The following is a 26,272-nucleotide window of genomic DNA, read 5'->3' on the forward strand; positions in this document are numbered from 1 at the left end:
TATCTCCTCCAAGAACAGCTCATTCCAAATTTTCACCTCAGCTTAAGCAGGTTGAAAGAATTGTAGGCGTGCCCCTCCCTGTTAACCATTTGCTGCTCTGCTTTTAAGGCATAATTCAAATGAGGCAAACTATAGGTGCTGTCACTGACTGCCGGGGAGTGGTAAAGAGCGTAGAACTGTACACAACAGGAACAAGCCCTTCAGCCCACAATGCTGGTTAATACCCCATACCTTCTGTCTGCACATAGTCCATATCCATCCATTCTCTCCATAATCATGTCCTATCTCAGATCCTCTTAAACAGTTTTGTCATATCTGCGTCACCACCTCCCCAGGCACCTTGCATAGAACACTGACCATTCACCTCTCCTTTGACCTTTACCCCCTCTCACCTTAAATGCATGCTTCTAATATTAGACGTTTCGACTCTGGTGAAAGGATACTGGCTGTCTACTCTTAGCTACAGTATCCCTGACATAATTCCACAAACCCACACTTGGTTTTGCCTCAGCCTCCAGTGCTCCAAGGAAACTTCCTCTCCTCATTCTGCATTTAGGGAGCCTCCTGGTAACCCTCCCCAGCACCCTCTACAAAGACTCCACGTTCAAGTTAAAAGTAAACTCATTATCAAAGTATATGTACTACATACAGCCTTGAGATTTAGCTTCTTGCTAGCAGCCACAAAGCAAAAAAAAACCACATTGGTATCCACGAGAAAACCCCACACAACGAAGATTGACAAACAGTCAGCACCCACTCAGTGGTAGCAGTGAGGAGAGTGGAAGACCGGTCAAATCCAGGCAGACGGGATGCGCTGAGTTGAGGGATCTTGGCTGACACTGAGAACTGAGCCCCCATACAGCGGGGTGACCAGACTGAATGCAGTTGCAACATGACCTCCTGACTCCAGAACTCGGACCCTTGAGCAACAAAGGCAAGTGTGCCATATGCCTTCCCCACTACCCTATAGATCCACGCAGCTAGTGGCAGGGGAGCCATTTGCACGTCACCCAAGAACCCTTTGCACATCAACGGCATTAAGTGCCGTGCCATTAACTGTGTACTTTCCGTTTACATTTGACCTCTCAAAGTGTCTGGACCAAACTCCCTCTGCCATTCCTCTGCCTAACTCTGAAGGAAGACAGATTGGACGGAGTACGCACAGAATACAATTACAAAATTAGTTCCCACTTTTCCTTAATACCAATCAAAACATCTGCATGGAAGTCCAGTTTTCCCATCAGAGTCATTTGAAGCTGCCATTGATTGTTGTCCTGTAAGCAATGCAACGCTCCAGAGCAGGAACTGCAAGCTGACTCCAAGCCTGGATGCAAGCAGGTGTAAGCCAGCACATTGCTGGCTTCAGAGTGAAGTCTGCCAGTCAATCAGCACATTCCTGCTGGAACCGAGACTGTACCAGCATTGCATCGCCAAGCTTGGTCAGAACATTCGCAATTCTCTTTCATCAAGGCTTCTTCAGCACTTCTTACATTATAACTTTCCTTATTACCCTTCTTCTGAATGACTTTTAACGTCATTTATTGTTAAGTCTTAAAAGATTCTGATCAGCAGGCTCTTCCTCTGAGAATCATGTTAACAGTTCAACTTCAGTTCAACTCTGTTTTGACATCCACAAGTGTTTCTCCCAGCTTTGCTTAAGACTGTATCTTCAAATATGTCCAGAATAAATCATCATTTCTTTTTTGCAAAAGATAAATGAAAGTTGTTTTTGCCTCTCTGAAACAATTCGGAATTTTTCAATACAACAAAGCTTAACAACATCTTTTTCTCCAGTTCTGACCACCCTAGCTGTCTCCCTCCTCTCTCCTGCAGGCTGTTGCCTTTTTTTTTGCCCATTCCTTTCAGTTTTTGTTGTTTTTTTTTACTTTAAAACATTAAACTAATTCAAGGGAAGACACGGGAGACCTAAATGTGAGTCTAACTTTGTGTTTACTTTAAGCCAGGTGCACGCGTATCATGTGGCAGTGTGATGATGTTTGCAATTCTCATATTTATACATATAACCCGTAATGAATTACTTAAATGAAAAAGAATGCTTCATCAACATACAGTATTACCAACGTACTAAATACACAACAGTCGGCCCGGCTTAGCTATAAACCAGGAACAGCGTAGCTGTTGAGTTGTTGGGTGTGGAGTGCGCTGCATTGCGATACGCAAGGAGGAGACTGGCGAGCTTCTGATTCAGTGTCAGTGTTGTGTGTTCTGCTGACATTACTTGTAGTGCGTTCTTTAGACTCCGGCCAAACCTTTCCACCAAGCCATTTGTAGCTGGGTGGTACGGTGCAGATGTAGTATGTCTTATTCTATTCATTTTCAGGAATGACTGAAACTGTTCTCCAACAACCTGTGGTCCATTGTCACTGACTAAGTGTTTGAAAATATCAGTTGTTGTGAAGAGGCTTCTCAACACATCAGCAGTGTGTGAGGCTGTAGCGGAGGCAATTGGGAACGCGTCTGGCAACTTTGTAGCTGCATCCACTACTACCAAGAAATCTGTGCCCATGAATATCCAGCAAAATCTACATGAATCCTCTACCAGGGCAATGCAGACCATTCCCAGGGACGGAGAGGCACCTTCTTGGTGTGTTGGCATCCTAAACAGTATATGGCAAGCTGCTTGATCTGCTGATCTATCCCAGGCCACCAGACAAAACTTTGAGACAACGCTTTCATTTTGACCATGCCCAGCTCTCCAACATTTTATCTCTTAGCTTGAATGGTGACAACAACTGTCAATCCCACATAAGGCAACCCCTGGTAAAGGACAAGTTCAACTGGAGATCCTGCTGCCCATTCCAGCCACTTTGGGCGGCCGTATACATCTGAGACAGTGTGGGGTCTTTTCTGGTTTCCCTTTGGATCATCTCTGCCGTAACATGGAGACTTTTGATTTGGATTAGGGAGAATACGTCGAGAGGAGTGTCTTTTTTTTGTAATTTTTTCCAGTAATTCCTTTTCCAAAAGTAAATGGAACAATCCATCAGCAATTCCAGGATTAGTCGTCCTCTTGAATTCAATCTTGTAACCGTCTCCTCCAAGGAACAGAGCCCATCTCTGTAATCATACTGCAACTGTTCTGGATTGATAATGGATACTAGTGGTTGATGATCAGTATTGAGGGTAAACCCTCTCCCATACAAGTATTGGTTGAAATGTTTTACACCCCAAACTGGGCACAAGCCTCTCTGTCAATCTGTCCATATCTCTTCTCTGCAGCACTGAGTAAATGTGATGCAAGTACTATGGGGCTTTCACTTCCATCACTCATAACACGTAACACATCTGCATCTATACCACAAGGCATGTTTCACTGGATGATGTAGATTATAATATGCGAGCGCAATGTCTGATGTCGCCTTCTTGAAAGGCATCTCACACTGCTTTGCCCATTTTCATTTCTTCCCGATCTGCAGTAATGAGTTCAAGGGGTGGAGCACAATAGCCAAGTTTGGCAAGAACCTGCTATAGTAATTGACAAATCCTGAAAAGAACCACAATTGTAACATATCCCTTGGCCTTGGGGAATTCACCACTGCTTGAATTTTCTCAGCACTCTTGTGTAATCCTTGTGCATCAATACTGTGACCACAGTAAGTGATGCTTGGTTTAAAGGATTCACACTTGTTGATTTGTGTTCTGAGCCCATAATCTTCTCATCTTTTTAACAGTTTCCTAAGGTTCTGGTGATGTTCCTCGTCACCGTTACCGGTAACAGTGATGCCATCCAGGTAACACTGAGGCCTGGGCAGCTTTGCAGTACCTGGTCCATAACTTTCTGCCAGAGTGCAAGTACAGATGCTACTCCAAAAATAAGCTTATTATCTGATGAAGCCCTTTGTAGGTGTTTATGGTGAGAAACACGTTGGGCCCGTCTTCCATCTCCATCTGTGGAAAGACCTCAGCTGCCCACTTTGCTGAAGTGTTTCCCTCCAGAAAGGTTTGCAAAGATATCCTCTATCCTGGGCAGAGGGTATTGACCTACTTTCAGTATTAGGTCAATGGTGACCTGAAAATCACCACAGATCCTAACAGATCCATTCTTCTTGACTACTGGGACCACTGGCATTGCCCATGGGCTTCACTCAACCTTGGAAAGGATTCTTTCAGCCTCATGTGATTATTGGCTACTTTATCATGGATGGTATGAGGAACCAGACGGGCTTTGTAAAATTTAGGTGTGGCATTTTCATTTAACACTATTTTACCTTTGACATGTTTGATTTTCCAATGCCATCCTTGAACACTACTGTGGCATCATTCAGAACCTTTCTTATTTTGCTTTCAGTTGACTCTATTGCAGGCGATGTGGCTTGCAAACGGTGGATGAATCTCCAATCAAGTTGTAGTTGTCTCAGCCAACGATGGACCTACAATGTTGGCCCTCCTGTTTTTACCACATACAAGCCCAATATGTCATATTGTTTGTTGTATTTCACTGTTATGAATATTATTCCCACAGGAGTTATCTTTTCACCAGTAGAAGTTCTGAGTCAGATATCTGCAGTCTTCAGTTTAGTATCTTTTAAATGCCGTTCGAACTCACTTTGTGGAATGATTGAAACAGGTGAGCAAGTGCCCAATTCCATTTTAATTAATTTAACATGCACTTCTGGTCTAAGCCATAGTGCTTGTCTGTTGTTAGTTTTCACACTGTAAATCTCAATGGATACTATAGAGAGAGTGCAGAGGAGATTTACAAGGATGTTGCCTGGATTGGAGGGTGTACCTTATGAGAATAGGTTGAGTGAACTTCGCCTTATCTCCTTGGAGTGACAGTGGATGAAAGGAGACCTGGTAGAGGCGTATAAGATGATGAGAGTCATTGATCGTGTGGATAGTCAGAGGCTTTATCCCGGGGCTGAAATGGCTAACACGAGGGGGCGTAGTTTTAAGGTGCTTGGAAACAGGTAGCAAGGGGGTGTCAGGAGTAAGTTTTTCCACACGGAGAGTGGTGAGAGTGTGGAATGTACTGCTGGCGGAGGTGATGGAAGCCGATACAATGGGGTTTTTTAAGAGCCTCTTAGGTAGGTACATGGAGCGTAGAAAAATAGAAGGCTATGTGTTAGGGAAATTCTAGGCAGTTTCTAGAGTAGGTTACATGGTCGGCACGACATTGTGGGCTGAAGGGCCTGTGATGTGATGTACATTTCTATGTTCTATGCAATTCTATGCAGTCCTGTCACAAACAAGAGAAAATCTGCAGGTGCAGGAACTCAGCAGGCCAGGCAGCGTCTATGGATAACAATACAGATGACGTTTTGGGGCGAAAACCTTTGACAGGAATGGAGAGAGAAAAAAAGAGAAGTCAGTAAGAAAGTGGAGGAAGAAACACAAGGTGATCGGAGTGGAGGAGGGGTGAAGAAGGGGCCGGGAAGTTGATTGGTGAAAGAGCTACAGGGCTGGAGAAGGGGGAATCTGATAGGAGAGGACAGAGGCAATGGATGACAAAAAAGGGAGGAGTACCAGAGGGAGGCAGTGAAGAGGGGAGGAGACAAGGTGAGAGAGGGAATAGGGGATGGGGAATTGAGAAAGGGTGAGGCCATTGCCGGACGTTTGAGAAGATGAAGTTCATGCCATCAGGTTGGAGGCTACCCAGACGGAACATTGGGAGACCGCTGAGAGAGGGAGAAGGGGATGGGGAATAGTGAAGGGGGGCCATTTCTAGAGGTATGAGAAATTAACGTTCATGCCATCAGGTTGGAGGCTACCCAGATAGAATATAAGGTGTTGCTCCTCCAACCTGAGTGTGGCTTCATTGTAATGGTAGAGGAGGCCATGGACGGACATGTCAGAATGGGAATGGGAAGTGGAATTAAAATGGGTGGCCACTGGGAGATCCCGCTTTTTCTGGTGTATGAAGTGTAGGTGCTCTTCTAAATGTAAGCTGTGTTTTCTCGTAAGATTCCACAAACCAAATAATTTCTCAGTGCATCATTCACTGCATTATCGAACTACAATGCTCAATCTCTTCAATTCAGGCCACGTACACTGAAATGGACGCTCTTTCCTTTTGATTCTGCTTATGAAACCTAAAGCATTCTGCAATCCACAATGGCTTTAGTTCTAAATGTTCTTGCATTACTTTTTTCAATATCAGCAAAGATCAATTTTGCTAGTTTGGTTGGAGAAGTTAAACTTCCAAGCCAACTGTAATCCTTCAAACCCAATGCACTCAGCAAAATTGCTATTGGTTTGTCATTGGCTATTTTATTTGATGCAAAATATTGTTCAATTTTCTCAGTATATAAAATTCAGTTATCTGTTGTGTAATCAAACGTGTCAATCTTTCCAATGTTATCAGCCGTTTCTGTATTTTTATGATTAATATCAACTGATATTCACTCTTTATGTACCTGTTAATTCTTCCAATTGCTGCCTTTTTAAAAACTCAACTGTCTCTGCACATGCTCCAGTGTGCTGTTCTTTTACTCGGACATTTTGCTGCGCTTTATGTTTTGTGACTTGAACAAGTCGGTAACAGTCTTGGGTTCGTTTTAAAAATACCTCATCACCACTGTTATCTTTTGTAACTTTATAACATTAAACTAATTCAAAGGTGGCCACGGGAGTCAGAAATGTGTGTCTATCTTCGTGTTTACCTTAAGTGAGGCGCACACGTATCACATGGTAGCGCGATGACATTTGCAATTCACGTATTTATATATATAACCAGTAATGAATTATTTAAACAAACAAGAATGCTTAATCAATATATTTACAAGATTACTCAAATATTATTGAAATATTAAATACACAACAGTTTTGTCCTCTCAACTCATTGTTTACTCCAACTCTTCAAGGTATTATCCACATAGTCACCCCTTTTCATCTAATACTGGTGATTCCGCAAACAAGGAACCACACAGCTTCTCCTTGCAGCAAATTTGCTATCCATGCCCTCTTATTCCTGAGATTCTTTAGTTAAAAGAGCCTTTGACTACTTTGTGTCTGCATTGCCGTACTGGAGTCCTTCAAGTCTACTTAAAAGCAATTCATTATTACTTTCTTGATCATTTAATACATTGCTGGATACCAATGGATAGTTCATAACTGACATATTTAATCTCAGGAAAGCTTCCATTTAAGAGGATACACAATTGGTAACATCTCCTGAAAGAAAGCTTGATTGTTTAATGGGTAGACAGACAATTACAAATGAGGAAATCCGACTGGTAAGTAAGCGTACAGGAATTATTGGGGAAGTAAACAACATTGCTTGCTCTTCTTTCATTTTACGGCATCCTCAGATGCATTAAGATTGGCATAGATTATGTGGATATTATTGTCCAGATATGTGAAACCCAGAAGAGTCAAGAAAAATGTTGTTAAATTTTGTAAATTTAGCCTGCTGCTTGAAGCTACTTTTCTTCCTTTGGTCATTTCTTTTTCAAATGCTTTCCTTTTTGATCATCTTCTTGCCTGTCAAAGTAATTTTTTAAACAATTGTATATCTTTATTTTGAAGGATTTCTGGTGATTTTTTTTAATTCCTCCACCAAATTCCCTGAAAATAAAATTATTGCTGTTCATGGAAACTTTCTACATTAGCTTATTGTCAGGACAGCTTAACAGTGCAAACCATAGCCTACAAAAGCTTACTGTAATACCATCCGGTCCTGATGAAAGGTCTCGGGCCGGAAATGTCTGTTTTCCATAGATGATGCCTGGCCTGCTGCGCTCCTCCAGCATTGTGTGTGTGTGTGTGTTGCCTGTAAAGGTCACACTTCCTTTGTAGGAGTCACATTTCCTTACTTTGCTTTGTACAGACGGTGCTCTTTACAACCAGGGTCACAAAGCAAGGGATGTTTCTTCACTGATAGTTCTTTTTGTGTGCAAAACACATTTCCTATTCATAAAAGTTGTTTAAAGAAGCACATTTAAACCTTATATATGTCATTTATTTTACTATAGCAAAATGTTGATCATCTGGCCTATGATTGTTCAGAAATCTTGATGGCTTGGCAGCTTGTCTGGCTGTCAGTCCAGAATGTGAATTTTAAAACAGGAGTACAGCCAGAGGCAGGGCTCAGGAGTAGGGCGGGGCCTAAAGCCCAGACCATGGTTCAGAACTGAGGCTGTGATCCAGAACCAGCAGGGCTCAGGAGTAGAGTGGGGCCTAAAGCCCAGACCATGGTTCAGAACTGAGGCTGCGATCCAGAACCAGCAGGGCTCAGGAGTAGGGTGGGGCCTAAAGCCCAGACCATGGTTCAGAACTGAGGCTGCGATCCAGAACCAGCAGGGCGGGGCCTAAAGCCCAGACCATGGTTCAGAACTGAGGCTGCGATCCAGAACCAGCAGGGCTCAGGAGTAGGGCGGGGCCTAAAGCCCAGACCATGGTTCAGAACTGAGGCTGCGATCCAGAACCAGCAGGGCTCAGGAGTAGGGTGGGGCCTAAAGCCCAGACCATGGTTCAGAACTGAGGCTGCGATCCAGAACCAGCAGGGCTCAGGAGTAGGGTGGGGCCTAAAGCCCAGACCATGGTTCAGAACTGAGGCTGCGATCCAGAACCAGCAGGGTGGGGCCTAAAGCCCAGACCATGGTTCAGAACTGAGGCTGCGATCCAGAACCAGCAGGGCTCAGGAGTAGAGTGGGGCCTAAAGCCCAGACCATGGTTCAGAACTGAGGCTGTGATCCAGAACCAGCAGGGCGGGGCCTAAAGCCCAGACCATGGTTCAGAACTGAGGCTGCGATCCAGAACCAGCAGGGCTCAGGAGTAGGGCGGGGCCTAAAGCCCAGACCATGGTTCAGAACTGAGGCTGCGATCCAGAACCAGCAGGGCTCAGGAGTAGAGTGGGGCCTAAAGCCCAGACCATGGTTCAGAACTGAGGCTGCGATCCGGAACCAGCCGGGCTCAGAAGTAGAGTGGGGCCTAAAGCCCAGACCATGGTTCAGAACTGAGGCTGCGATCCAGAACCAGCAGGGCTCAGGAGTAGAGTGGGGCCTAAAGCCCAGACCATGGTTCAGAACTGAGGCTGCGATCCAGAACCAGCAGGGCTCAGGAGTAGAGTGGGGCCTAAAGCCCAGACCATGGTTCAGAACTGAGGCTGCGATCCAGAACCAGCAGGGCTCAGGGATGTGGATAATTTTGCAGCTAGAGCTGGAGTTTGGTGCATTTCCTGACCAGCTTCACTAGACATTTTATTACATTATCATGTAACAAGTAAGAAAAGTGAAGTGAAGGTATGTTTGGTATTAGCAGGAATAATGTCTGATCATCTGTAAAACCAGGGTTATTGGATTATGGGAATATTTAGCGTGTTTCTCTTCAAAATACAAGTAAAAGAATAGAGGCTCAAACCAAACATCTTTTATTGGTACCCAACTAACGATTAATATAGATTATATATAATATAGATTAATATAGAGGTTTTAAACTCCCTATACGACTACCTTGCTGGCAAACGTGCAGTCTCTGGTGAATAAAATCAATGATCTCAGAGTGAGGGTGCTGAATCAGAGGGACATTAGGACCCCATGTGTCCTTTGTTTCACGGTATCCTGGTTAACCCCTTCCGTACCGGATGCACGGGTTTACTATACACCGTCAGGATAGATCTATAGAGTCTCTCAAAAGCAGAGGTGGAGGAGTTATGCCTCATGATCAACTCCTCTTGGTGCACAAATGTATCAGTGTTGTCCCAATTCTGCTCACCACACCTGGAATATCTAGCAGTTGTGCCGCCCTTTTTACCTACCGCGGGAATCTCCAGGATCATTTTGGTAGCAGTATATATTCCACCTCAGGCCAATGTCAATCAGGTTTTAGATCATCTGAGCAATGGGATCAACATGCACGAAACAGCACACACTAATGCCTTCACTATTGTTTTGGGAGATTTTAACCAGGCCAGTCTGGAAAAAATCACTAAGCAACTACCACCAACAGATCACTTGCAATGCCAGAGGAAACAACACACTGGACTATTGCTACCTCACCATCAAGAATGCCTACTGTGCCATGGATGAACCAGGAGGTACGTCATCTGCTGGAGGCTAGATCTGTGACATTCGAGTCTGGCGACCCAGGCCTGTACCAGAAAACCAGGTATGATTTGCAGAGGGCTATTTCTAGGGTGAAGAGACAATTCCAAATGAGGTTGGAGGCGACATTGGATGCGTGGCAACTCTGGCGGGGTTTGCAGGACATTACTTCCAACAAAGTGAAACCCAATAGCATGAATGGCAGTGATGCTTCCCTACCAGATGAACTCAAAGCCTTCTATGCACGCTTTTAAAGAGAGAACACAACTACAGCTGTGGAGATCCCTGCTGTTCCTGATGACCCTGTGATCTCTGTCTTGGAGGCTGATGTTAGGCTGTCTTTAAAGAGAGTAAATTCTCGCAAGGCGGAAGGTCCCGATGGAGTACCTGGTAAGGCTCTGAAAACCTATGCCAACCAACTAGCAAGAGTATTGAAGGACATCTTCAACCTCTCACTGCTATGGGCAGAAGTTCCCACTTGCTTCAAAAAGGCGACAATTATACTAGTGCCTAAGAAGAATAATGTGGGCTGCCTTAATGACTATCGCCCAGTAGCACTCACATCGACAGTGATGAAATGCTTTGAGAGGTTGGTCATGACTAGACTGAACTCCTGCCTCAGCAAGGACCTGGACCCATTGCAATTTGCCACAATAGGCCAACGGCAGATGCAATCTCAATGGTTCTCCACATGGCTTTAGACCACCCGGACAACACAAACACGTACATCAGGACGCTGTTCATCGACTGTAGCTCAGCATTTAATACCATCATTCCCACAATCCTAATTGAGAACTTGCAGAACCTGGGCCTCTGTACCTCCTTCTGCAATTGGATCCTCAACTTCCTAACCGTAAGACCACAATCTGTGCAGATTGGTGATAACATCTCCTCCTCGCTGACAATCAACACTGGTCCACGTCAGGGGTGTGTGCTTAGCCCACTGCTCCACTCTCTGTGTACACATGACTGTGTGGCTAGGCATAGATCAAATACCATCTATAAATTTGCTGATGATACAGCCATTGTTGGTAGAATCTCAGATGGATTCACAGCGTACAGGAGTGAGATATGCCAACTAGTGGAATGGTGCTGCAGCAACAACCTGGCACTCAACGTCAGTAAGATGAAAGAGCTGATTGTGGACTTCTGGAAGGATAAGACAAAGGAACACATACCAATCCTCATAGAGGGATCAGAAGTGGAAAGAGTGAGCAGTTTCAAGTTCCTAGGTGTCAACATCTTTGAGGATCTAACCTGGTCCCAACATATCAATGTAGTTATAAAGAAGGCAAAATGGTGGCTATACTTTATTAGGAGTTTGAAGAGTTTTGGTATGTCAACAAATACACTCAAAAATTTCTATAGATGTACCATGGAAAGCATCCTGACAGGCTACATCACCATCTGGTTTGGCGGGGCGGGGGGTGGGGGGTGGGGGTAGGCTACTGCACAGGACTGAAAGAAGCTGCAGAAGGTTGTAAATCTAGTCAGCTCCATCTTGGGCACTAGCCTACAAAATACACAGGACATCTTTAGGGAGTGGTGTCTCAGAAAGGCAGCGTCCATTATTAAAGACCTCCAGCACCCAGGGCATGCCCTTTTCTCACTGTTACCATCAGGTAGGAGGTACAGAAGCCTGAAGGCACACACTCAGCGATTCAGGAACAGCTTCTTCCCCTCTGCCATCAGATTCCTAAATGGACATCGAACCCTTGGACACTACCCCACTTCCTCACTTTTTAAAAGTTTACAGTTTTTTTTTGCACATTTTTTAATCCTGTGGATGCAATGATAGGTAATGATAGGAATCTAGAAAATTATAAGTCTAGCAGGAAGGAGCTTAAGAATGAAATTAGGAGAGCCAGAAGAGGCCATGAGAAGGTCTTGGCAGACAGGATTAAGGAAAACCCCAAAGCATTCTACAAGTATGTGAAGAGCAAAAGGATAAGACATGAGGGAATAGGACCAATTAAGTGTAACAGAGAGAAAGTGTGTATGGAACCAGAGGAAACGGTTGAGGTACTTAATGAATATTTTGCTTCAGTATTCACTACGGAAAGGATCTTGGCGATTGTAGGGATGACTTGCAGTGGACTGAAAAGCTTGAGCATATAGATATTAAGGAAGAGCATGTGCTGGAGCTTTTGTAAAACATCAAGTTGGATAAGTTGCCGGAACCGGACAAGATGTACCCCAGCCTACTGTGGGAGGCGAGGGAGGAGATTGCTGAACCTCTGGCAATGATCTTTGCATCATCAATGAGGACGGGAGAGGTTCCAGAGGATTGGAGGGTTGTGGATGTTGTTCCCTTATTCAAGAAAGAGAGTAGAGATAGCCCAGGAAATAATAGGCCAGTCTTACTTCAATGGTTGGTAATTTGATGGAGAAGATTCTGAGAGACAGGATTTATGAATATTTGGAGAGTGTGTTGCCCTTAAGGCATTCGTTTAGTTTATTATATTTTTGCTTTAGTAATTCGTTTGTAATCGTTTTCTAGTTAAAGTTAAGGTTGTTGAAAGTAAATTTGTTGTCTGTGATATATCGCGGCATGCGATGACGTCACACCCGGTTTCACCGCATCTTGTGGGAAAATACCAGTTTCGAGAAATGGGAAGGAGGGGGCTTGTGTGTGCAGGATCAGCGCGAGAAAAGTTTCCTTTCTACGCACTAGAAACATCATAGAAGCAACGCCTTTTCACCATACGTTAATGTGCAAGAGTGAACAGTAAACGGTTAATCTTACTGGGATCGCGCCTCATTGACCGGTTTATACTTGGTGTTTAGTTCAGAGTTTTTACACCTGTGCGAGAACACGACAGTGAAAAGGCGGCATTACCAGGTGTTTCAAGTGCTACGATGGCATCGCGATCCAGCATCAAGTTGTTGCCATCCAGTGCCAGGAGCAGTAGGGCATCAACAAATAAGACTGCCCACGCAAGAGCTAAAGCAGAAACCGCTAAGGTGCGAGCGTCATACGCTGAACAGGTAGCAAAACTGAAAATGGAAAAGGCTGCCGGAGAAGCCGAAAACCAAAAGGAAGCGGCTGCCAGAGAAGCCGAAAACCAGTTGGAAAGGGTAAGGATAGAGTCAGAGTTAGAAGTGCTGAGGCTACACCGAGAAGCCGAAGCTGCCAGGGTGGAAGCAGAGATATTAGAAAATGCTGAAGAAATGCATGTTCTGGAAGAAGTAAAATATACTTCAGTAAGGACCAGATTGGAACACACAAGCGACTACGTCCGATCTCAAATGGACCTGAAGATTCGTTCTTTCTCTCCATACTTATATGCTAACGTCCCATTTCATGAGGAGTCAAAGAGAGGCCCAATTGCATCACATCCATCTGAGGAAGACAATTTACCCTTGCAACTTCGCGACGAATTCAAGAACGAAAGGGCTGATGACAAATGCTTCTCGACACCAAATTTACCAGATTTGGCGAGAGGAGAGGCAAAGGCTGAATTCAGAACAGCAAATCCCATAACAAATGTGCACCCTCAGTCATATACCCGCCAACATATTCCCCCAGCCAGCATGCCACTTGCAGTTGAACCCATGGCACAGTATTTAACATGACGAGATCTCGTCACTTCAGGACTATACCAGTTTGACGATAAGCCTGAAAATTACCGTGCATGGTTCTCCTCATTCGCCAACACTACCGGCGGAGTCCAGCTCGGAGCAACCCAAGAGTTGGATCTTATGACGAAATGGCTGGGAAAAGAATCATGTGAACAGGTGAGACGCATACGTTCAGTGTACATTAACAACCCCAAGCTAGCCTTACACAAAGCATGGGAGAGACTTCGGGAGTGCTATGCGGCCCCTGAAATTATTGAAATGGCACTATTTCGACGTCTGGAAAATTTTCCTAAGGTGTCAGACAAGGACCACACTAAGCTAAGAGAGCTCGGAGATTTACTCAGGGAGATTGAAGGTGCTAAAGAAGATGGCTGTTTAACTGACCTGTCATATTTAGATACTTCATACAGAATTAGACCAATTGTGGACAAACTTCCATTTGGGCTGCAGGAAAGGTGGGTGTCTGTTGGCTCAGAGTACAAGGAAGAGAACGGTGGTCGATTTCCTCCCTCTGAGTATTTCACTAGGTTTGTGTGCAAGGAGGCGAAGAAGCGAAACGACCTTAGCTTCATGAGTCAAGGTAGCAGTACAATTCACACCAAGCCAGTTAAATCCACTTCGAATAATTTTAACATCAATAAACCTGTCTCAGTGCGTAAAACTGAAGTCTTTACAACTAACAATGACCCTAGCAAGAATTGTCCATTGCACAACAAACCCCACCCCCTCATAAAATGCAGAACGTTTAGGAAAAAACCCTTTGACGAGAGAATGGCCCTTCTCAAGGAGAAAAAAATATGTTTTAAATGCTGTTCCTCGACCTCTCACTGTGCTAGAGAGTGTACGATCGCCGTGAAGTGCCCGGAATGTAATAGCACTAATCACGATGGGGCCATGCACCCCGGCCCATTACCGCAAACCGACAAAACTCCTTCACCCTCACAACAGGACGGCGGGGAGGGAGAAGCTCACTCCAGGACAACTGCTGTCAGCTCGAGCTGCACAGAAGTTTGCGGTCAAGCTCAGTCAAGCCGTTCTTGTTCAAAGATCTGCCTCACTAAGGTGTACCCTAAGGGAGCCAAAGACAAGGTCATCAAAGCCTACATAATTCTGGATGACCAGAGCAATCGCTCACTAGTCAGACCAGAGTTCTTTGATTTGTTCAACGTAGAGAGTAATCAGTTCCCATACTACCTTAGAACTTGCTCAGGCAGCGTAGAAACATATGGCAGGAAGGCAGAAGCTTCCAGCTTGAGTCGCTGGATGGTAAAGTTGTCATCTGTCTCCCTGAGCTCTTAGAGCGCAATGAAATTTTGAATAACCGCACTGAGATCCCGACGCCAAATGCTATGCTACACCAGCCACATCTCCACCACATTGCCAAGCACATCCCAGAGCTGGATCCAAAAGCAGAAATACTCCTGCTATTAGGAAGAGACGTTCTCCAGGTGCACAAGGTCAGGCAGCAGGTCAATGGACCACACGACGCCCCCTTTGCCCAACGCCTGGATCTGGGCTGGGTGGTGATAGGAGAGGTGTGCCTTGGCAATGTACACAAACCGACAGTTAACACACTCAAGACCAATGTGCTAGAGAGTGGCCGCCATTCAATTTTTCAACCCTGCACAAGTTTCATGTGTATCAAGGAAGCACGACAGGGCTTTAATTAAAGTAACCGACAAGACACTGGGACAGTCAGTCTTCGCTCAAACTGAGCATGATAATAAACTTGCTCCATCAGCACAAGATGCCATCTTCTTAAAAATAATGGACACCAAGGTCTTCAGAGACGAAGCAAATAACTGGTTTGCCCCACTACCTTTCAGAGAACCACGCCAGTGCTTGCCAAACAACAAAGAGCAGGTAGTCAAGCAGTTCATGTCTTTGCAAAAAACCCTGAAAAGGAAACCTGAGATGCAGCAACAATACGTAACATTCATGGAGAAGATCTTCGCTAATGGACATGCTGAAGTAGCACCGCCACTGAGAGAAGGTGAGGAGTGCTGGTACCTCCCAACGTTTGGGGTTTACCACCCACAAAAGCCCGATCAGATCAGGGTGGTCTTTGATTCCAGTGCTCAGTGTGCTGGTATCTCCCTTAATGACGTGCTCCTCACAGGCCCCGACCTAAACAATACCCTTCACGGGGTCCTGCTGCGCTTCTGGAAGGAGAAGGTCGCAATCCTAGCGGACATCCAGCAGATGTTCCATTGCTTCTTAGTACAGGAAGACCATCGCAATTTCCTCCGTTTCTTATGGCACAAGGACAATGACATTAACAAGGAAGTCATTGAGTACCGGATGAAAGTCCACGTTTTCGGCAATAGTCCATCACTGGCCGTGGCCATCTATGGGCTGCGAAGAGCCATCAGAGAGGGCACACAGGAGCACGGCGATGACACCGTTAAGTTTGTAGAAAGGCACTTCTATGTTGATGACGGCTTGATATCGCTACAGAAAGAAGACGAAGCAATCGATCTGCTCCGACGTACACAAGCCTCACTCGCTGAGTCAAACCTCCACTTGCACAAGTTCGCATCAAACTGTCAGGCAGTCACGGAGGCCTTTCCACACGATGACTGTGCTCCGGCAATCAAAGACCTAGACTTAGATGGAGAAACCATACCCACACAAAGGAGTTTGGGTCTCCTTTGGGAGATTACGACTGACACATTCACATTCTCCGTGCCGACCGTGATCAAGCCATTCACCCGCCATGGAGTTCTCTCCACTGTCAACAGTGTTTTTGATCCCTTGGGTCTACTGGCACCAGTTACGATCCAGGGAAGAGTCCTTCTCAGAGTACTTACCTCTGAGCTCTCCGACTGGGATACCACCCTACCAGAAGACAAACTAAACAGACGGGAGGCTTGGAGAGATTCACTTCAAGATCCAAAACAGCTTCATATCCCACGTAGGTACACGGCAGACGAATTGGCCCAGGCAAAGGATGTCATCCTTAAAGCAACTCAAAGAGCAGAACTTTGCAAGGGAATTTTTGGCCCTCCAAGCTAATAAACCAATACCAAAGAACAGCCCTTTGAGGAAACGCAACCCGATCCCGAAGAACGATCTCATCAGCTTTGGAGGCCGGTTAATACACTCTCACCTTTCAGCTGCAGAAAAGAGCCCAGTAATCCTGCCCAAAGACAGCCATGTGTCCTTACTGCTCACTCGCCATCACCATGAACAGGTAAGGCATCAGGGCCGTCACCTGATGGAAGGAGCAATAAGGGCAGCGGGACTGTGGATCTTGGGAGGTAAAACACTGATCAATTCAGTACTTCATAAATGCGTAACCTGCAGGAAACTGCGAGGCGGTTTGGAAATTCAACGTATGGCGGACCTCCCACCAGAACACCTCGAAGCCTGCCCTCCTTTTACATATATGGGGCTCGATGTATTTTGTCCCTGGACTATCATCGCTAGACGTACCAGAGGAGGACAAGCAGAGAGCAAACGGTGGGCCATCATGTTTAGCTGCATGAGTTCAAGAGCGGTACACATTGAAGTCATCGAATCTTTGGATACATCCAGCTGCATTAATGCTCTCAGGCGCTTCTTTGCGCTAAGAGGCCCTGCAAAACAGTTAAGGTCTGATTGCTTCATAAACTTTATTGGAGCATCCAAGGAGCTCGGGATGGACAAAACGGTGCAAAGGTACCTCAGTGAGCAGGGATGCAACTGGGAGTTCAACACACCACATGCCTCTCACACTGGAGGCTCATGGGAGCGGATGATTGGTATCGCCAGAAGGATCCTTGATTCAATGTTTCTGCAGCAACGCACCCGACTGACCCACGAAGTACTGTGCACATTAATGGCAGAGGTCACAGCCATTATAAATGCACGATCACTCCTACCTGTGTCTTCTGACCCGGAAAGCCCCTTCATACTCTCGCCATTAATGCTCCTTACGCAGAAGGCAGGAGCTCCCCCTCCACCTGGGGACTTCTCCAATAAGGATTTGTACCAAAGCAATGGAGACAGGTTCAGGCTCTCGTTAATCAGTTCTGGTCTTGTTGGAGACATGAATACCTATCTTTGTTGCAACACAGACAAAAGTGGACAGAACCTCACAGGAATCTTCAAGTTGGAGATTTAGTCCTGCTCAGGGACAAGCAGATCACCCGCAACAGCTGGCCAATGGCCAGAATCATTGCCACATTCTCTGGTAGGGATGGACATGTCAGGAAGGTTGAGTTGAAAACTTCGGACCAAGGTGATGTGAAAATTTACCAAAGGCCAGTTGCAGAAGTCATTCTACTTTTACCTAAGGACTGATTTAGAGACTGAAGTTTGTATTATGTTCACTGTGACCTTACAAAGGTCAGGCGGGGAGTGTGTTGCCCTTAAGGCAGGGGTGTCAAACTCATTTTAGGTCACGGGCCGGATTGAGCAAAATGCAGCTTCATGCGGGCCGGATCAGTCGGACGCGTGCGAACGCAGCTTTCGTTGCCTCCGTTTTTTCAGCCTGTTCTCATGTGTCTCAGTTTCTGCTATAACTACAAAGTGTTTCACTTTACAAATTCCGTTTCTTATGAAGAAGACTGCCGAGCAAGACTGCTGAATAAACACTAAAAACCCTGAAAACCTGGTACCTGAATAAACTCAGCATTAGCCATATCATACGCCATAGGCGCTTCGATTACTGGGGCCAGCTTTAATAGTAATTAGATATTATCTCGCGGGCCAAAGATAATTCCACCACGGGCCTTGAGTTTGACATATATCCTTAAGGCATTCGTTTAGTTTATTATATTTTCACTTTAGTAATTCGTTTGTAATCGTTTTCTAGTTAAAGTTAAGATTGTTGAAAGTAAATTCGTTGTCTGTGATATATCACGGCATGCGATGACGTCACACCCGGTTTCGCCACGTCTTGTGGGAAAATACCAGTTTCGAGAAACGGGAAGGAGGGGGCTTGTGTGTGCAGGATCAGCGCAAGAAAAGTTTTCTTTCTACACACTAGAAACATTATAGAAGCAACGCCTTTTCACCATCGTTAATGTGGAAGAGTGAACAGTAAACGGTTAATCTTACTGGGATCGCGCCTCATTGACTCCGGCTTATACTTGGTGTTTAGTTCAGAGTTTTTACACCTGTGCAAGAACACTACAGAGAGTCATAATATGACTAGGAATAGTCAGCATGGCTTTGTCAAAGGCAGGTCATGCCTTACATAGAACATAGAACATAGAACTTAAGAGCCTGATTGAATTTTTTGAGGATGTGACTAAACACATTGATGAAGGTGGAGCTGTAGATATAGTGTATATGGATTTTTGCAAGGCATTTGATAAGGTTGCTCATGCAAGGCTTCTTGAGAAAGTAAGGAGGCAGGAGATCCAAGGGGACATTGCTTTGTGGATCCTGAACTGGCTTGCCCACAGAAGGCAAAGAGTGGTTGTAGACGGGTCATATTCTGCATTGAGGTGGGTCACCAGTGGTGTGCCTCAGGGATCTGTTCTGAGACCCCTACTCTTCATGATTTTTATAAATGACCTGGATGAGGAAGTGGAGGGTTGGGTTAGTAAATCTGCTGATGACACAAAGGTTGGGGGTGTTGTGGATAGTGTGGAGGGCTGTCAGAGGTTTCAGAGTGTTACGTAACCTCGTAACCAGGTAACTTACCAGCAAAGATAGCGGGATCAGCTGAGTCGGATGCTACTATTTTCAAACGTTTTATTCAAAAAGGGGCACAAACGTATGGTTAATACAAAACATTCAGATCATATACATCGTCAAAACTCAATCTAAAACACCGGTGTAATAATAATCAATCAGAAATAAGCTCTACCGTTGTCTAGGGGATAATACTGAGTCCAATTGAAATATAAAGAGTCACTCAGAAGTTTGCAGGCTTTTCCCTTTTGGGAACCGCTGGGGTTTCACGTTGTGGAGAGAGAGAGATGGTTGAGAAAGGATAAACACTTGCCCGTTGTCTTTACGGAGCAAATCCTTGGAATCAGGGGAGCAGGCTTCCCCGTTGTTAGTTAAAAGCGGTCTTCCGTTGGTTCCAGCCACAGATTCAAAATTCGGAATCTAACGCACGTGGCTTCCTTCAAAATGGCTTCCCGCTCCCACGGGAATCGGTATCGTGCTTCCTTGGTGTCTCCTTGGTGCGTCTGAGGGTTGTCCCCCCCTCAGACCCTCCTTTATACTTCTTCACAGGATCGCAGGTGTCAATCAGGTTGCAGGTGATGCAATCTCTCTCTCAACCAGCCCACTTTGCCCGAGGGCTTTTCACGTGGTCTCCATGAGACAATAGTCAATGTCGCCTTTATTCTGCTTCTCGGGAGAACGTGGTCTTCCGCACGTCTCTCTCTCTCTCTCCCATTTCCTGTGTCTATTCAGCACGTCTCTCCCCCTCTTGGGTCAGTTGACCCCCCCTTGACTAGGGCTCTTGCGATTCTCACAAAGGAGGGGGCCGAGGTCATAACAAGAGGGACATTGATAGGATGCAAAACTGGGCTGAGAAATGGCAGATGCAGTTCAACCTGGATAAGTGTGAGGTGGTTCATTTTGGTCGGTCAAATATGATGGCAGAATATAGCATTAATGGTAAGACACTTGGCAGTGTGGAGGATCAGAGAGATCTTGGGGTCCGAGTCCATAGGACACTCAAAGCTGCTGCGCAGGTTGACTCTGTGGTTAAGAAGGCATATGGTGCATTGGCCTTCATCAATCATGGGATTGAGTTCAAGAGCCAAGAGGTAATGTTACAGCCATATAGGACCCTGATCAGACCCCACTTGGAGTACTGTGCTCAGTTCTGTTAGCCTCTCTACAGGAAGGACATGGAAACCATAGAGAAGGTGCAGATTGGGGAGCATGCCTTATGAGAATATGTTGAGTGAAACTGGCCTTTTCTCCTTGGAGCGACGGAGGATGAGAGGTGACCTGTTAGAGGTGTACAAGATAATGAGAGGCATTGATTGTGTGGATTGTCAGAGGCTTTTTCCCTAGGGCTGAAATGGCTAGCACAAGAGGGCATAGTTTTAAGGTGCTTGGAATTAAGTACAGAGGAGATGTTTGGGGTAAGTATTTTTATGCAGAGAACGGTGAGTGCGTGGAATGGGCTGCCAGCAGCAGTGGCGGCGGTGGAAATAATAGGGTCTTTTGAGAGACTCCTAGATGGCTACATGGAGTGTAGCAAAATAGAGGGCTATGGGTAAGCCTAGGTAGTTCTAAGGTAGGGACATGTTCGGCACAACTTTGTGGACTGAAGGGCCTGTATTGTGCTGTATGTTTTCTATGTTTCTATTCAATATATGTATACTGTGATTTATTTATTTCCTTATATTTTCCTCTTCTATATTATATATTGTATTGACTTGCTGCCGCTAAGTTAACAAATTTCATGTCACAGGCTGGTGATAATAAACCTGATTCTGATTCTGAATATGAGATTAATATAACAGGATATCAAATGTTACATACACCAGAAACACAGATCTTAAAGGCATTTACACTCTCAATATCTTCCTTAAAATACAACTAACATATTAACATGAATGTTGGTTACACAGTAAACTAGCCTAACAATTAGCTATTTAAATAAGATATAAAATTATACAAATAACTATTTACAAAGCATGCCTACATAGAGTGATGAATTATAAAGTTAGGTAAACATGAAATTACTGATTTTTCTAACCCTCTCAACGACAATATAACAAAATGTAACATTTTATCAGTATGTCTCCCAGTATGAATAAACCCAGAGATTGACAACTCTCGTGTCTTGCTCTTCACCACAGCTGCTGGTGCTTTTAGATCAGGGTTTCCCAGCCTTTTTATGCCATGGACCAGGGCAAGGGGGCCGTGGACCCTGGGTTGGGAACCTCTGATTTAGATCATCTGAATGCCTTTAAACTTACCGTTACATTGACAGTAAGTCTTAAGTAATATGCATTTGGTACGTGCCAGTTACTTACCGACTAGTTTTATGCCTGGTACCTCCCTTCATTAAGCAGCCTGGTTTCGTAACAAGCAGTACACAAACTAGCTGAAGTACACTCAGCAGATGTTTGTATTTTTTTAGGGGATTTGGAAAATAAACTTGTATGATGGACTGATATCTCTTGTCAACAAACCTTGGCTCAAAATTTTTAAAATATGATTCTTGGGTAGTGGTCATTCGTAAAAAGCTAAGAACTGTTTGCCAGCATCAACAATGACAATTTGTACTAAAGTTTTGCTGGGTGCACAGTATTTGGTTTTACTGAGCTACAGTGGAAAGCATTGTTTAGCATGCATAATAAAATGCTTTACAGGAGCTTAATCAACATTGAATCATATAAAGAGATACTGGATTAGAAAATCAGACTTTAGCCCATGAGGAGTATCTTGAAGAAGGAAAACAAAGTACAAACATCTTGAGAGTGAAGACTCAGGCTTAGACTTTGTTTTTACTTTAACTATATCTGAGCATAAATATCTTATTTCACACACTTTCCTCAACATCAGTCGTAACCCTCTCCCCCTGCAAAGTTATGCAGCTGCTGTAGTAATTGCAGCCATACATTGTATGCAGTATTTTTCACTTAAATTACTCTGAATGCTATCTCCTGACTCTCATTGTGATTAGACTGCAGTAGCCAAAGAAGCCAGAGCTTTCTTTTCCTTTGTTCACGAATCATTGGCTGGACTTCCTTATCTGGATAGCTTCCACTTCTGAAGTACATAGGAAAGGCCGGTTACCTGAAATCTCTGGATTCAATGTTGAGTCTCAAACACAGTAGTCTAGTGGAAGATAAGATGCTGTTTCCTTTGCTCACGTTGGGCTTTGTGTAGATGGAGGCATCATCTAATCTACATCTGCTTCTCCAGTGTAGAGAAGGCCACATCATGAGGATCAAGTGCAGTACATCAGACTGAAAGATGTGCAAGTGAATTGCTGATTCTCATCAGAATTTCTGATTGGTCATCTCTCATTGTCTCGAATACTCTTGAACCACTGTCATTCTTTTGGTAATGGGATGCTTACAAGTGCTGTGAGGTAAGGGATTCCATGGTTTTGACCTGGTGACTACAAAGGAACTTGCAATAGAATTCCAAGTCAAGATGGTGAGTGACTTGATGGGGAACTTGAAGGTGGTGGTGACCTAGTCCTTTTGGTGCTGGACGGCTCAGGATAGGAGGTGCACTTCAAGTAGCCTGGGTGATTAATGAGATTGGTTTTTCAAAGTTGAAAATAAATTTATTATCAAAGTATGTATATGTCACCATATCAGTTCAACATTAATTTTTTTGCAGGTATTTACAAGAAAATAAATAAATACAATAGAGTTTATGAAAAACCATATGTAAAAAAAGAACAACAATGTGCAAAAGAGGACAAATCGTGCCAATAATATATGAAGACAAGTAAATAAATAATACCAGAACATGAGTTGTAGATGGAACCCACCTCAGCACGGTGAGCTGGTAGTGGAGGTAATATTTAATGTGGAATGTGGAGTCCCGAATAAACAGGCTGTTTTGTCCAGTTTGATATTAAGCATCTTGGGAATTTGTGGAGCTGCACTCCAGGCAAATAAAAATACTCCCATCACAATTCTAAATTGTGCCCTATTGTCGAAAGGCCTCAGAGTGTCATGCTTTTACTCCCTGCAGAATACCCAGCCTCTTGTCGCCATGGTATTTATTTGTCTGGTCGAGTTGAGTTGCTGATCGTTGATGGCCTCAGGCTGTTGATGAGGTGGCATTTGGCAAGGTCACTGTCATTGAATGTGAAGCTTGGGGGATTAGACTCTATTGGAGATGGTCATTGTCTGGCAATTCTGTGTTGTCAATGTTACCTGGCACCTATCAGGGCCAATCTTGAACGATGCCCAGGTCATGCCTCAATTGGGCTTCCTTTGGCTATGACCTTGGCATCTCAACCCCAGTTATTTCTAGAACTTCCATCATGTGACTTTTGCCCAATAGTGTAATCTAGTTAAACAGACATTTTACCTATGCAATAATTAATAAACAGAATTGTTTAAATGATGGATAATCATTTAATGATTTTTCCTATGGTTGTAGCCTACTAAGTATTTTACATCGATAGCTCTTTCCAGAAGCAATACACTTAGTTGAACATGGACTCTCGGAATATGGTCAGATCATTGTACGTAGGCTGCATAGAATGTCTAGAAAGTTGCAATATTGACCTGAATTGGTATTAGTGGTAGGGGAATATCTGATCTCTTCATCCATGTAGAATAGTTTAACTGTGCTCCAAAGAGAGTCGAGGGCAATTTGTCTTTAGAGGAACATAATGTATAGAGGGGGCTGCGGTCTGTTAAATGCTGCAGGAATTGGATAAGGTTGCTTGAGAGGGAGTTAGGGATGTCAGGAGCTGAGAGATACTGCAGCTGGTTTCATCTATAAGACGTCTCCTGGCAAATGAGAGAAGTCACTGAGGGAAGACATTTCCAGTAGGGTTGGGATGTGTGCCATAGCAATTGTGAAAGATAAGAGGTTTTGAAACTGAGGCCATAGAGGCTAAAGCACAGTTGATGGAAATGTAGGGCTGAGGAATGGAGGGAAGTGGGTGGGAATTGAAGGCCACCTCCTAAGGCCTGTGAGAGATCTGCTACCTCCAGGCATGGCTCTTCGGAAAGGCAACAACTGATTACTTCTTGGAGAGAAGGAAATTTCCAGGATAATGCTGAGCTTTTCCTCTGCTCTCAATCTCTTTCTAGGCATGTTTCAGCATTGATGGGGTGAGAGGGGTACAGGAGGGCCAGAGTGTGGTGGGGTTGACAGTTTCTTCATTAGTTTCCTTGCTTGTGGGTTCTGATTATGAGCAGAGCTCGGTGTCCTGATTTTAGTGTTTATTCCTCAAGATGGCAGCAAAAATAAGACCAATCTCTTCGCAGCTGGCAGACTTAACAAATTAATATAGGATCAGTAAGAGTGAGAAGTGAAAAGGGAACTTGAGGTATTTGGCACCCTGAGATAAGCTCTGTAAGTCATCTGGACCAGAAACCACCAAAGCTGCTTGTTCTGGGTATCTGCTGCCCTTTGCGGTTTCTTCAAACCTCGAGCAACACGTACAAAATGCTGGAGGAGCTCAGCAAGTTAGGCTGCATCGAGGGAGGATGCTTTGGGCTGAGACCCTTCGTTAGGACGGGAAAGGAAGGGGGAAGATGCCAGAGTAAAAAGGTGGGGGGAGAGGGAAGGAGTACCAAGCTGGCAGGTGATAGGCAATGGAGGGGGAATAAACTAAGAAGCTGGAAGGTGATAGGTAGAAGAAGTAAAGGTCTAAAGAAGAAGGAATCTAATAGGAGAGGACAATGGACCATGGAAGAAAGGGAAGGAGGAGGGGCAGGAGAAGAGAAGAAAAGGGGTGAGAGAGAAACCACAATGGGGAATGGAAAAAGTGGCGTGGCTTGACCAGCCGTAAGGGCCATTTCCACATTGTTTCTCTAAATAAATAAATAAATAAATAAATAACTAACTAACTAACTAACTAACTAACTAACATCCAATAGTCTGTAAAATCAGCCAGTTCTCTGAGTCCCAAGTGTTCTGGATTATCCAATTTTTAAATTAAATCATTGATTAAAATTATAGAATGTCAGAAATTTTGGGTTAAAAGATCTTTCCTCATCACCCTACCACTCCTTCCCATTCATTCCTTTCTGAGGCGTTGCACCTTGAAGATGTCCTGGATATTATGGAGGTTAGTACCTATAATTTTACAACTTGCTGCAGCTTATTTTGATCCTGTGCAGTGCCCCATGCCCTGCCCACACCAAACAGTGATGCAACTAGTTAGAATGCTTCCCACAGTACATCTGTAGAAATTTACAAGTATCTTTACTGACATACCAAATCACCTCACTGTCCAAATGAAATATAGCTGCTGTCGTGCCTTCTTTGTAACTGTATCAATATGTTGGGCCCAGGATAGATCCTCGGAGATGTTAACACCAAGGAACTTGAAATTGCTCAGTCTTTCTACTTCTGATCCCTCAATGAGACTGGTGTGTGTTGCTTCACCTTACCCTTTCTGAAGTCCCCAATTCATTCTTTGGTCTTGCTAATGTTGAGTGCAAAGTTATTGCTGCAACTCTACTCAACCAGCTGATCTCCCTCGCTCTTGTATGCCTTCCTATCATCATCTGAAATTCCGCCAAAGATAATTGTGTCATCAGCAAATTTATAGATGGCATTAGGGTTGTGCCTGGCCACACAGTCATGGGTGTAGAGAGAGTCGAGCAGTGGGCTAAGCACACATCACTGAGGTGTACCAGTGTTGATTGTCAGTGAGGTGGAGATGTTATTTCTGATCCGCACAGATTGTGATCTTCCAGTGAGGAGGTCAAGGACCCAGTTACAGAGGGAGGAACAGAGGCCCAGGTTTTCAAGCTTTTTGTTCAAAACTGTAGGAATGATGGTGTTAAACACTGAGTAAATGTAGTCAATAAACAGCTTTCACATGGGTATTTGTATTGTTCAGGTGATCCAAGACTGTATGAAGAACCAATGAGTTTGTGTCCACCATAGACCTATTGTGGCAATAGGCAAATTGCAGTGGGTCTGTCTTTGCTTTGGCAGGAGTTGATTCTGGCTATGATCAGCCTCTCAAAGCACTTCATCACAGTAGATGTGAGAGCTGCTGGACAATAGTCTATAAAGCAACTCACCTTGCTCTTTTGAAGCAGCTCCTTTTTTTCAAAAAATAT

General features: G+C 44.4%; 1 protein-coding gene across 4 annotated transcripts in view; it reads left to right on the plus strand.

Moving 5' to 3' along the window:
- The window catches only part of rubcnl (rubicon like autophagy enhancer), a 122,558-nt gene that overhangs the window by 19,085 nt on the left and 77,201 nt on the right, over nucleotides 1-26,272 (plus strand). The gene's annotated exons all lie outside the window — the stretch shown is intronic.

Source organism: Hemitrygon akajei, chromosome 5 (genome assembly GCF_048418815.1).
Source record: "Hemitrygon akajei chromosome 5, sHemAka1.3, whole genome shotgun sequence".
Classification (NCBI taxonomy): Eukaryota; Metazoa; Chordata; class Chondrichthyes; order Myliobatiformes; family Dasyatidae; genus Hemitrygon; species Hemitrygon akajei.